This window comes from Gossypium arboreum, chromosome 6 (assembly GCF_025698485.1).
Source record: "Gossypium arboreum isolate Shixiya-1 chromosome 6, ASM2569848v2, whole genome shotgun sequence".
In the NCBI taxonomy this organism is placed as follows: Eukaryota; Viridiplantae; Streptophyta; class Magnoliopsida; order Malvales; family Malvaceae; genus Gossypium; species Gossypium arboreum.
This window is the reverse complement of record NC_069075.1, coordinates 6,422,723-6,437,905: the sequence shown is the minus strand read 5'-3', so window position 1 is coordinate 6,437,905 and position 15,183 is coordinate 6,422,723.

Here is a 15,183-nt window from a genome sequence, read left to right as displayed (position 1 = left end):
CACGGTTAAATTTATTAAGTTCTGCTATTCTCAAAATCTGATGCGACAAACATATTATTATATATGTAATGCCACATCAGCTTTTTATTTTCAGATATTACTCACTAAAAATACAATTAATTGATTAACGACGGTGATTTATGTCAAGATTGTAATTTCAAATTTCGAAAAGTATAGGGACTTAGAATGATCCTAATGGAGAATATGGACTAAATCTAAAATTGTACACTTAATACATGACTAGTAATTGAATTATTACTGTTTTGGATCAGGACTAAAGTTTCAAAACTCGAAATGTACAGGACTAAAGTTGATCGATTTGAAAAGTAGATAGACTAAAATTGATCAAATTAAAATATAAGAACTAAATTCACAACCTTCGCAAAATACAAGGAATGATAACAAAATTTAACCTATATAATATAAATATTGAACTAAAACATATAGTAGCACTTTAAATACCATCCTACATAAAAAAATAATATAAATACAAAACACAAATTGTGAAATTGAGTTTTGGGATTATACACACTTAACAATCCCATGATTGCTCATAAATTCAAATTAGTCCAAATGGATTTGGGTAAAATTAAAAAAGAAAGTAATATAATATATATTATTTATATAGAATTAATGGAAATAATGTATTAAATGAGTTGTTTTGAATAACGTTTTAATTAGAATTAAGTCTTAGTATTGTTGGCAAAAATTGAGGTTTTAGATCTTAAAGGCTCAAATTTGAGTCTTATCATCTACATTTTCGATGCATGGGTCTCTCCCCATCGTGTGTATATACTTTGTGTGGATTTTATTTGATTCTTCATCTATTGTATATTATATTGATTGATTCTACGTATTACTGTAATTGCTCAAACTTATATTTAATTACACTTATACCTGTAATTATACTATCTTGTATTAGTGAAACTTTCATGACTCGGGATCCATGTTGACCCAAAAGTCTCTTAACATTTCATCTTTTTTCTATCTTGTATATATTAAATCTTTTATCGAGTTGCAACTTATAATTTTTTATCGAATTTGTATCCATGATTGACACTTTAACTCTCTATTATTATGAAATTATGTATGCTTGCATTTTGTATTTGTAACATTCATCCTTCTAGCTTCATTTTTAATTATATATATTTTATAATTTCATCTTAAAATATTAGATAATTTACTTAAATTTTAAGCCTATTTCGCTTAATTTTATTCGTATTTTTTATTCTTTAATTTAAAGTATTAACTTTTTCGATTTAATACCGAGTTCAATTTTTATTTTTATAACTAGATTTGTATGGTTTAGGTTTTAGTTTTTACAAATTCTTTACTTTAATTTATCTTTTTACAAATTAATTTATTTGTCATATAATTTTATTTATTAATATTTTACATATTTATTTTTAAAACGACTTACATACAACATATATCACAATGACTATAATTTATTGATTCATTTGTGTTAAATTATAAAGATGTGTGGAACAATGTTGAAATAAATGATTTTAATAGTGATGATTTAATTTTTTAAACATGTTAGTTTTCAAATGTAAACTAGTATATATGTAACACTTTTCGTCAGATTCGATTACCGAGTCCGAGCTACGGGAGGCTACAACTGTTATCGGAATAACTACCGTCAGAAATACTGAAAATAAAACAATCAAACGTCTCATAAATACAGTCATTATACACTAAACAAACTTTTCCGAGACTCAATCGAACCTATAAAAGCTCAATTATTAATCTGAGCACGAAATATGATCAATTGCAAAGTTTTCAAAGTTTCATAATAGGTATCGATACCCTTGTTAGGTACCAATACCATTTTAAGTTTTGATGTTTCAAAAAAATCAATTTAAATCAAAAGGTATCGATACTAAACTTATAGTACTAATATTTTCCTTTAGGTACTGATACCATACCTTATGTAATGACCCGAATTTTACTGTTACCGAAAAAGTGTATTTTCGGTTCTCCATTTCTGAATAACGGATTCGTAAATATTTATTAAAAATATTTACGAAGTAAAATGAGTGGTTAATTAGAGTTTAATTAAGTGATTTTAATTTAATTAAGAGTAATTAAGTAAAAGGACCAAATTGAATAAAGTGTGAAAATTTAATTGTAGATTAAAAGAAAATAAAGAGGACCAAAATGGAAATTATGCCATTTGTCCTAAGTGAGATGCAGATGCATAAAATCTTTAATTTTATGCATAAATATGTATATTAAATTATTATTATTATTATTATTTATTATGGTTTTATATTTGATATTTATTAATGTTATTTTTATTAAATTGATATTTATTATGAAATAAATTAAAAGTTGACAAATGTATGGTAATAAATATACATGTGTAATGAATTAAATATGTAGTGACTAATTTTGGCTCGGACCGCTAAAAACCCCAAACCTATATATAAATATAAAATAAATAAATAAATAGTAAAATAACCACAGTCCATTTAAAGGCTTTAACCCAAAACCCAAACAACAAGCCAAGCTACATGACCCCATCAGCCCAAAACCAATAACTAAACCATGACCCAAGACCCAATTTTAACTTAACCCAAATTTACAAGGCCCGATAGGCCCAGAATATTAAACCAAGACAAACCCTAAGTCACCCCCTTTCTCCTGCACCAGAATAAAGAACTCTGACAAGAGCTCCATGCCTCTGACACCCCACTTCTGGCGCCACGCCCACGCCTCAGACGCCAACAAGACACCAGCATTTGCAAGCAAGCGCACAAATAGAGCAAAGAACGAATAGAAACAAAAATATATTGTATATTTTCGATTTATTTTTCTCTCTTTTTTCGGCGATAAAAGCCAAGCTTTTAATCGTTGTAAAGGTTACGAATACAAAATAGGCAATACGAACACAAAGATAATAACAATCAATCAAAAAAACAGAGGAGATGATTTTCCCTTCTCTTTTTTGAATTCTCTGCTCTTTCTATTTTTATTTACTCGATTTCTTTATTATTTTATCATCAAAAAGAAGCAAAAGAAAGTGAAGAAATTTACCTGCGTTCCGAAGCCTTCGAGTCCCTGCTTGTTCCGCCACCATCGAAACACAGTGGCGATTTGGGGCTGGTAAGCAAGACCCACGGATCCCCTTGGTTCAATGAAGCCTCGATTGACTGTTCTAGGGGTTGAAAGGAGAGGCAGAGGAGCAGTCGTGGGTAACCATCGGTCGGCCGAATATTGAAGGGAGAAGTTTTGATCTTTTTCTTCTTTTCTTCATATGAGCGGCTGAGCATTTTCTTAGGGTTAGTTTAGGCTCTTATGGGGGGTATTAGGTGATGCTGTTTGGGCCAATGTCAATGGTCTTAAAACAATACCTTTTGGGCAGCCCTATACCCGATAATCCGACCCGCACAAACTCAAGGTTCGCGTGCCTGGTCGTGGATGGGTTATTTTCAGCACAAGTCCCTCCCCTTTCGCGCCATATTCAAATCAGCCAATGTCCTTGTCTTGTTCGTTTTTTAATTTGGCCCTGTAACTTACATCCGTTTTCAATCTAACCCACTCCTAAACGCAGCGTTTTGGAATCTGGTATATTTCCAACTTTAGTCCCTAGATGTTTTTGCGCGTTGGATGTTGGTCCTCTTATCATTACTGTTTTATCTTCTAATTACCCAATGTGTTTTAGTTTAATTTTAATCGAGTCCTTTTATTTTATACCCCTTTTTATTTTATTTTATTTGTACATTTTAATTAATCTTGATAATTGCTTCTTCATTCTTGTAGATTCGTTTTTCGTAATGTTATTATCACATTTTGTACATTTTAAATGTTCATTTCCTTTGTATTACTATACATATTATGTATATATTATAATAAAGTTAATGTATTTTCATACATATAATGACTTTTGACTCTATCCTTGTATTTTAATACGTAATTTTTGCTATTCAAATGTGCTTTGTATATATATATTTTATATAAGATTTAAGTTATTTTATATTCATTTATATTAGTATATGTATTTGATTCATATTCATTACTAAACCTAAACATAGTATCATTTTTATATAAATTTACACGTATTTACATGTACATATATACGCATTAACACACTTATTACTTTAATATATTTTTCATTATAAAATACCCTTCTTTGTGATTTACCAAATATTTTCTTTATGTATATATGAAGTAATTTTAGAAACTCTTTCAATTAAAATTATTTTTTTATGTTTCTTTATATTACATTGCTTTTGTATTTTATATAATCTATCATTTAAATGTTTCAATATAGGGTGTGTATAATTTTAGACTATTTTAAAATTTATATATATCTTATTATTAATCTCATGTTCTTTTTATAATATACTGCATGTACATATGTTCTATAAATCTATTTTATGCATCTTTATCATTCTTTTGCATCATATTTTATCTAAATTATCACATACTTTGTCAACTTTTAAATGAATTTGTGTTTAAATTATTTTACATATGATTTAATTCAAACTTTCATTTTCTAATATCTATTTCAATAGTTATGTATGTTCCTAGTTTCTATTCAAACTTGTCAACTTATATAGCACGAGTTTATTAATCTTATACCATTTTGACTTCTAAATTCCATTATGTTTTCCATATACTTTATTGGTTGTTATATATATATATACATTCCTTGCATGGTATCCATCTTATTGAATTGTTAATTACTCATCATACATGATTGAAATTAGGTTATAATTTCTAGATTAATTATATTTTAATTGATTATTCTTCTAATCGATTAATATTCTTGTTCATCAAACATCGTACCATCATATGTGCCTTTTACCCCATATCATCGTTTCACTTGATTTTTGAAATGTGGTTCTATAAAATCCAAATTTTTATGATTAATTTTATCTTATTTCAAATCCAATTAATACGTCTTAAGCTAGCTTTATAATCATTCATTCAAAAATTCTTTAAAACGGAGACGAGATCTGATATGTTACAATTCGGGGAATCGTGCCCTAATGTGTTGAGTTGCAATTTCGCATTTGCTCAAAATAATCGAATATCATTTCAAAATTTCACTCATATCTTTTAAAATCCATTAAACGAAGGCGATATGCGATATTTGGCAATTCGTGGAACCGTGCCCTAACGTGTTGGGTTGCAATTTCTCATTTGTTTAAAATAATCAAATATCCCTTCAAAATTTCACTCAGGTCTTCTAAAAATCCTTTAAAACGAAGGTAATACTCGGTGTTTGACAATTCGGGAATCATGCCTTATCGTGCTGGGTTGTGATTTCTCGATTGTTCAAAACAATCGAATATTCCTTTAGGTTTTCATTCATGTTTATTAAAAACCTTTCAAAACGAAGGCGATGTTCGATGTTTGGCGATTTGAGAATCGAGCCCTATCGTGCTGGGTTGCGCTTTTTCATTCGCTCAAAACAATCGAAGATCCCTTCAGAATTTCACTCGTATTTTCTAAGGTGAGGTAATGTTTGATGTTCGAAAATTCGAGGAATCGTGCCCTACTGTGCTGGGTTTCGGTTTTTCGTTGGACCAAATAGTTGGCATCCTTTTGTTAATTTCAAATTATAAACTTTCAGACGTCGAAACAAGAAGATTTTTAGCAATTAACTCGGGTTATTCAAATGTTATTAACAAGAACCGCATTTCAAAAACATTTTTAATTTTAGACATAAGGACAGTATTTAATCGATTTGGTACCAATTTTGGGCGTAATGAGGGTGCTAATCCTTCCTCATACGTAACCGACTCCCGAGCCTGTTTTCTCATATTTTCGTAGACCAAAATCGTTGTTTTAGTGAACCAAAAATGTTTTATTAAAATAACTAAATTCTTAGGTGACCCGATCATACCAAAACAAAAGGATCGGTGGTGACTCCATGTATTTATTTTTCAAACAGTCGATTCCCCCCGTATTTTCATTAAATGTTAAAATTTTAAAAGATTTTTAAATAAAAGGGGTGGTTTCGACAAAATACATACATGAGTAATACAATTATATAATTACTTATAATATAAGAATTATTATTATATTATATTATATTAATATAATATATATATATAGTAAAGTAAATGAAATAAAGAAACAAAAGAAAAAGAAAAAGAAAGGAGAAAGAACAGAGTAGGGACGAAATAAGGGATGGAAAGAAGGAAAAACAAAGGAAAGAAAGAAAAAGGGAAAATTGGGGGTTTTGATGCTTGAAGCTTAAATAGGTAAGTCAATTTAGCCCTTTTTACTTAATTTTTATGTTTTAGAAGCTTTGGAACAAGGTTTTGATGAAATTAAGTTGATATATTGAAAGTTATTGGATTTCTAAATATGGTTCATGTTGAATAAAATGATGAATTAGGGACTAAATTGATAAAAATTTAAGTTAGAAGTGAGATAAGGATTGAATTGTAAAGTAATTCATAAGTTTTGAATAGTAGGGACCAAATTGAAAGAATTTCAAAATTATGGTTCTATGCTGAAATTAGAGAGCTGAAATTAGTTTAAAGTGAAAATTGAATGAAAATATTAAGTTAAATGTGAAGAATAAAAGTTAGTCTCGGTTTGGGACTAAATTGGAATTCAGACAAAAGTTGAATAAAAATTGAAACATTCAATTTGAAAATTGTATTGTATTAATGATTATAAATTGTATTAATTTTATAGCTAACGGGGTGACGGAAAATCTTCGGTTAAGAAAGGAAAAGACGAGGTCAACGAGGGTTAGCTTGGAAATTACGGTTTGTATTTCTATAATCCGAACTTAATATTTAATTGTTGAATTTATTATTTAAGGTACAGGGTGATGCATTAAAAAGTGAAATTTAATTGTTAATTATTATATTTTGATTGAATGTTATGGTAAGTAATTAAGGTAAGCATTATTGTGTTTTATGATTATTGAAATGAATCAAAATGTATATTGTATTGCAACTGAATTGCATGTAGATTGATATGGAAAACGTATTAAATTGAATTGAAATTAAATTACGAATAAAATTGAAAATTTAAAAGTTTACTGAATACCCTATTAACAGTGTCGGGCTAGTCGGATATAATTGGCATGCTATAGGATTGGAAGTGTTCAGGATATTCGATCAGTGTCGATGAGACACTATATGTGTCGACTCATCGTGATCGTTCGGATTCGTTCAAGAGGTACTTTGTACCGATCATTCACATTACTATTTCGGATTTGTTCGATGAGGTACTTTGTGTACCGCCATCATTATTATTATCATATCATTATTCCTTACAAGGTATTTCAGCTTCTGCCGATGAAATACTATATACTATCCCCGGTGTGTAGGTTAGATCCGTGTATCCGTCTAGGTCCGAGTCATGTTAATAGGGGTAATGAAAAATATTAAAGAATGTCTGCTACTGAATAATTGACTGTTACAGAATAAACGACTGATACTGAATAAATGAATATTACTGATTAACTGATTATTACTGTTGATTGACTAGCACTGAACGATAAGAATCAATTGGTTGGTACCAAAGAATATTGACTATTATTGAAATGAGATAGTACAAAATATTGAATGAAAGGTGAATAATATTATTACTCAAATGAATTGTAAATAAAAGTACTGAAAAACTAATTGTTATTGAATAATGGATTGCTGCTGAATGTCTGAATGATACTGAACACAGGTTATTACTGAATAAATATGAAAAATCGACGGATAATGAATAAACATTGAAACTGTATACATTTCATCGAAAGTGATTAACAAGATTTTAACATTATATATATATCAAAAAAATGATTGAATTATTAGGAGTAATAGATTGAATTCTCAAGGTTCTTTGATATATGATTTATTATTGACTTAAGTATCGGTTTATAGAAATACCACTAAGTTCATACTCAGCGTACGGTTTGTTTCCGTGCGCAGGTTAGGTTAAAGACAGATCGTCGAATCAGCATCATAAGTCGATCCCGAACTCAAAAAGGTAAAGCATGTTAATTATCGGTAATGGCATGTACCTAGGATGTCTTAAGTGTGTTATATTGGATTGTAATTGTAGTTGTAATAGTGAAATAAGTAAATTGATAATTGATAATTGATAATGATACATAATAAGTGTTTAAAGTTAAGTATTAGATAATATATAAAATGCGTTTGAATTGGTTTAATATTGGTATTTGTATTGGTTGTGGATTAAAATTTACAGGATTGGTAAATTTTTAAAATACAAGGTTCATTTTGAGTTCACATAGTTTGTCACACGGGCGTGTGCCTTGGTTGCCACGGCCGTATCTTAAAGTTAGTTTAGTACACGGGCAGGCCACACGGACGTGTGTCATGGCCGTGTTTAAAAGTCAGTGTTGCACACGGGTTGAGGACACGGGCGTGTCCCATGCCGCACGGGCATGTTAAATTAGCCACACGGGCGTGTGGTACTATTCAAAATAAGAAAATTTAAAATTTCACAAAAAATTTACTAAGCTTTAGAATTGAATCCCGATTTGTTTTAATTACACTTGTAAAGTACCATGGACCCATTAAAATTATATTTAGATGGATATATTGCATTTATACTAGTTTATGTGCAAATGTACTGAATGATTGGTAATACTCTGCAATCTTGTTCCGGTAATGGGACGGGGTTAAAGGTGTTACACCTACGTATCGATACCATTTTAAGGTTCGATGGTTTGTAAAAATCAAATAAAAACCTAACGTATCGATACCCTTGTAAAGTATCGATACTCTGATATACATTATTAATACTTTAGTTCAGTATCGATATCATTTTGGGACTCGATGTTTGAAAAATTGATTGGAAAATACTAAATATCGATACCTTCTCCTATTATATCAATACTTTAGTGTCAAATATGTCAAAATCTTCCATTTTAGTATCCATTTCATGCCCAAACCAAAATATACTCAAATGGTGCCTATAAGCACACTCCAATTCAAAACATATACCAAACATTCATTTTACCATTTCCATAATCACCAAACTATTATGCATCAATTAGACATTTAGACATGTCATTTAAAGCTGTGAATTTATAAATTATTCAAACATACTTCATCATTTAATTCTATCTTTTTATCCAAACCATCATACAACCAAATTTGCTACTCATGTTTCATGTTTAGCTGAATATAATGCCAAACATATACACTCTTATGCTTAAATATTAACAATCTCATATTCAAGCATCAACCATAGTTCAAATCAAACTCGCATCCAAAATAAACACTAATATGTTAACGTCTAAGTACATGCCACATAACTGATATTAAAACAAGCAAAATGTATCGAATGGATAACAGGATAGTGTGGGCTTCAAGGTGATCCGGTCGACGTGTTCCGCAAATAAACAATCTACATAAATAGGAAAAAAACTAAGTAAGCATTTTGAATGCTCAGTAAATCTATACGTACTAAAAAAATAAACTTACCTCGATTTACAATTAAACATATCAAACTAACTAACTCGACATAATTTGTCTGACACAGCATTTCGCAATAATAAGATGATTTCATCACACAACCGAGTCATATACCAATTCAACATTTAATATGGTATTCAATTTAGTACAATTCACATAGAATCCACAATTCAATTCTGTATGCAATATCAAATCATCATATTTGCATTTGAACCTCAAACTCATAACATTTCGTTGTCATTTCTCTTTTTTATTAATCATTTAACCGGATGAACTATAGTAAACATATTTGGATACACGCGTAACTATGCCACACTAGATTGTTTGTTAGAGCAGTAACTACACAACACCAGAGCACTAAAATGCAAAACCCGTAGGCAACATATAATTGTATAACAATACATCCCTCCACCACACCAGAGTCTCCATAGAGGCATATAACTCAGTAATTTGAAAGAAATGTTGGATTCCGATATAATCAGCAATAACTTTGTACCATCACATATATCTCGTACCAGCGCGCAAATAACCTTTTTGGCATGTCAGTCGTATCCTAGCCTTTAATACGTTCACTCGGGCACATTTAACACATCACCTTTTGTACCAAATTGTAAACAATTCTAATTACATTTACATACAAACAAAATCATAATTCAACATATATACATTAAAACTATATATAACTACACCATATGAACTTACTTGGCAAAAACAACAACAACAAGACGTCGATGACTAATATACAATTTGTTTATATTTTAATTTGCTTTTATTTTTATTTTTAAATATACTTATTTCATATTTATGTTTAATATGTATCGAATATGGGTACAAAGTTATAGTTTTTAATTACATAAAATTTAGAGAAACATAATTTTAATTGATTTATTTTATGTATTTGAAGTAAAACCAACATTTTAGAGGAATAATCAAGTTTTACCATCAAAACACCAACACAACATAATTATTTTAACACGATATGTTAACACATTTAAAATTATTTATTTAAGTTTTGACATGATACTACATGATTATGACACAAATAATTTATTCTAAAAAAAGATTTGTTATACTTCCTTTACGTGTCATCAACAAGCAAACTTCAGGTTAACGTATTCACACCGGGTGAACTTTTAATCAGGAGAGTCTAGTGAACCTTGGACACCAGTAGACTGGCAAACCTTCTCAAGACTATCCTCACTAGATTCACGCGGGGTGTTAGGTTCATTAATTATTCAATTGTTCTAAGAAGTTACATTGCTGCCATTGCAAAAGAACAAAATATAACTCTACTGTTAGCAAGCTCATGTGCATAGACTCTCTTGTCTCCTATATATAAATTCACTACAACATTTGAGAAAGAGATTAAGACACAAAAACTACTTCTCTTTCCTCTTCATATTTAAACCTACCTCCTCAAACAATTTTACGAAACTCTTCCTTCAGTAGCTCATTGCCCTAACCAAAGGTGAACTACTACTATAACCACTGTCTTTTCCTCTTTATGAATCTCATTAAGGTCAACCAATCAATATTAATTGGGTTAGTCAAATATATTTTAAAATTATTTGATTAAATGAGAAAAATTGCTCATTCCTAAAATGAAAAAAAAATACTAAATAAAGTAGGAAGATATGATTAAACTTGTCGGCCCGAAGGCCCGTCTAAAAAGTGGGAGAGTTTGAATAAAAATATAAACTCAAAAAATAGGCTTGGACAAAAAAAAAATAATGCTTGTTTAGAAAACTAGTCCGACCTCAAGTAAGGCTTTTTTGGCCTGAGTCCTGCCCGAATTTGTAAAAAAAAAATTATTATTTTTTTGTTGTTTTCTTGCTATTTTGTTGCTTTTTTTGTTGTTTTCTCACTATTTTGCTATAATTTTACTATTATGTTGCTACTATTTTGTTGTTATTGTTTAGATATTGTATAAGTCTCGTTTTATTGTTAATTTTATTACTATTTTAGAGACATTTACTTATTAAATTGTATATATTTTAATATTATTTAAGTATACATATTTTTAAATTTATTTTTAAGTTAATGAAAAATATTTATTTTAATATTTTAATATTTTAATATATTATATTTTTAAAATATATAAATAAATTAATACAGGTAGCCTGAACTAAGCTGAAATTTTAATATTTATATTTCAACTAAACTCAAACAAAATTTTAAACCTATTTTCGAGCCGAATCTAAATCTATAAATCAAACTTAACTTTTTATTAAGCCCAACCCCACCAACATCACCTCTAAATATGATATAACCAGGACAAAAGAAAAACAAAAAGTAATCGTTTACGCATCGTGTTACGTGTTATAACTTAAGAAGAAAAAGGCAAGAGAAAACAAACAAAAAAGAATGTCATGCAACCATTTTCCAACATATAGCATGTTGCTTGGTATACATAACTCTCCCGTGACTCATTATTTTTATTATTTTATATGTACCTTCAAATTTATATGAGCAAAGTTTGGTGTCGCCTTTTATTTTTTCTCTATTTAGATCAGATAATTTTAGATACAATAAATTAATATATATAAAAAAAACATAAATGTGCTTATAAATATATTAATATATAAATGTCACGAGTTAAAATTTTAATTTCGTAACTCAAGTGGCTTTGGAAGATTTTTTAATTTTAAATTCGTTTAAGTTAGCTTAACTCTTATAAAGTAAGAATTCATACAGAAAATTCTTTAAAACACTGAAAATAAAACGAAAGAAACTTAAAAGACAAATAAGCAACAAAACAACAAAAAAATTTATAAGAAAATAACGCTCACAAAGTGTTTGGGTAAATTGTGTCAAATTATATTGACTAACTTTATATGAGATACAGTTAGATAATTACAAATGAGTGGAGAGAATTCTATTTATAGTTGAGCTCCTCTATATCTAAACGTACAATTTACTGTACATATCTAAATACAAATGAGGGAAAATACTCTATTTATAGTTGAGATCTTCAAGGTCCAACCGTATAATTTATTTTATATCAATGGTCAAGATTAAAGCCTATCTATAATTAAGATTATTAAGGGATTTACATGATCCACTAAGATTATAATCAAATCTTATTAGATTACATATATTATTTTTCATATTTACTTAGGTAGTCCTAATTTTCATTAAGCGATTCACTACTTCTCCACATATTTCACATGTTCCACTATGTGCACATTCATCAAAGACTTTAATCCACGGCGCGTGGCATAAACATAAATACCTAAAAAAATTTATTAATTACGAAAATACTCACTTTCAAAATCATGTACGTAAATGACCTGTTTTGAATAGTAACCTTCGGTGCCGTCATTGCCATTGACGATACTGAAATTTACTATTCAAAATAGGTCATTCTTATACACGATTTTATAAATGAGTCATTTTCATAAGTAATTAATTTATTTAGATTATTTTTGAAAAAAAAACCAATTATATATAGTATTTTGGGGACATGGGAATAGGGATCTTTCTTCAGAGTTGAAAAATAAATTTTTGGAGTGTGTGAGTCCCGTGAACTTAGTGGACCTACCCGTCAAATTTTCTTCGATTATGACACCTAGGACAACCGGGCACAACTCTTTTTTCATTTTTTTATTTATTGATATAAAATTATTTTAAAATGAATTTCAGCTCACACAATATCATATTTCACTTATTCCGAATATACCAAAATATATGAATATTTTTAAAATATATAAATAATTAAATATAATTACAAAATTACCAATTTGTGAGAACATAGGGACAACATTAATATATTTATTTGAGAAAAGATGGCAAATAATCCAAAGCTATTATTAGAGGGATGGAATTCTGCCCCTACCGTTATTCATCTCTTTCTTGGGAAAAATGTCATCTGCTGACCAACTCAGATCATCTCATGACAAAACTCATATATATATATATATATATTTAAAATTATTATGTTTACTTTTCTTGTATTATATATTTTTACTATGTTTAATTTTATTTTATTTTTAAATTTTGGAATCTTAAAATTATCACTATTCACGTCAAGGAAATAGAATATAAAAATTAAAATATGCCAAAAAAATTTTCTTAAAAATGATTTACTTTATAATTGAATTGAAGTAGGTTGAAATTGTGAAATATATAAATTATATAAAAAATCTTAAAATTATACATTAACTTTAATTTAATGTGTAATTGTATACATGAACTTTAATTTAGTGTAATTATACACGTGAAAGCTCTAATTGTGGTTAAATATATATTTGAAACTTTAATTTTAATTTAATCATACACATTTAAAGAAATAAATACATCAATTTATTTTTATATTGGATAAATTTAATTATTTATGTATGCAATATATATATATATATATAAATTTTATATCAATAATTGTGTTAATAATTTACAAGAATTTGATCAAATCAAAATTTCATATATAAAATTACACGAAATCAAAGTTAATGTATACAATTGCATATTAACCGTAGTTCATGTACAATTTTACTATTTATCCCTTGATTATATAATAGTTAAATTTCAAGTAAGTGAAGTATTGAGTAAGATAAAAATTCTAAAGATTTTTAAATGTAAAAATTTTGTATATTTTCAATGGATTTATTATTAATTTGATTATTTTAATCTTTTTACTTTTCAAATGTATATTTTTAATTTTGAGGTCAAGCTTTTTTATCGATTTTGTCAAATAATCTGACGACTTATTTTTAAAATATATGATGTTGTGATATATATATACCTTAATAATTTTTGCATATTTAAAAGATAAAAAAATAGTATAATATTTATCCAATGGTACAAGATATGTCGAGATGCATATGCTACATCACCATATGTTTAAAAATATATGAGAGAATTAACTAAAAACGTTATCCTCAAAAATAAAAATTCACATTTTAAAAAGTAGAGGGATAGAAAACTTTCAAATTATAATAGAAGCATTATATCTTCCAAAAACACATAGCACAATGACTTTCTATACAATTTGATAAAAAAAAATTTCAACCATTGAATATGTATTTATAAAAACAACATTTTAACCTAGTATTTATTGGTGGAAAATTTTCTCTCTAGCTCTGATACCAATTTAAAAAATTACGCTTATTCTTGATTGTCGCAAGTTTGAATATTTGGTAAGTTACGATTGTTCCAAGTGACAAGTCTAAAGTAAGAAAAGAAATGAACACGATATACTTGTTTATGTAATGTGAACTCATTATATAAATGCGGAGTCTTGCCTAGAGAGCTAATTCATTATACTTCCAACGAGTACAAGGAATAACCAATAGTTTAAGTTCTATACGCTCACTATGTAGTAACCTCGCTCTTCTATTCTAATTTGGATAACTCTTTACTAAAGTTTTTCTCTTGAAAGATTAGTTATAAACTAAGTGGTTCACTTGAGTTTACTTACAATTTTGTGCTCGAAATATTGGGTCCTTTATGAAAAATGAAAAGTGTTTTCTCAATTAATTTTTACTCAATACAAGCTAAACATATGTAAGAGTTTTAGGTTACTCTATAAATCAATTACAATCATATTATCTTATATACAAAACGGTCTTCAATTATACTCGTAAAGGCTAAGGTAATGATTGAGATATTCAAAATATTCTGGAGCCAACATGATCCAATCTCTATAAATAAGGAAACTTGGATTACTTTGAAACATTCTGATCCAATCCTTTGAAATTTGATTCTGCACAAATGAACACCATAGGTGACCATAGATAATATTTAGAGATAACCAATTTAATGTATAACACAT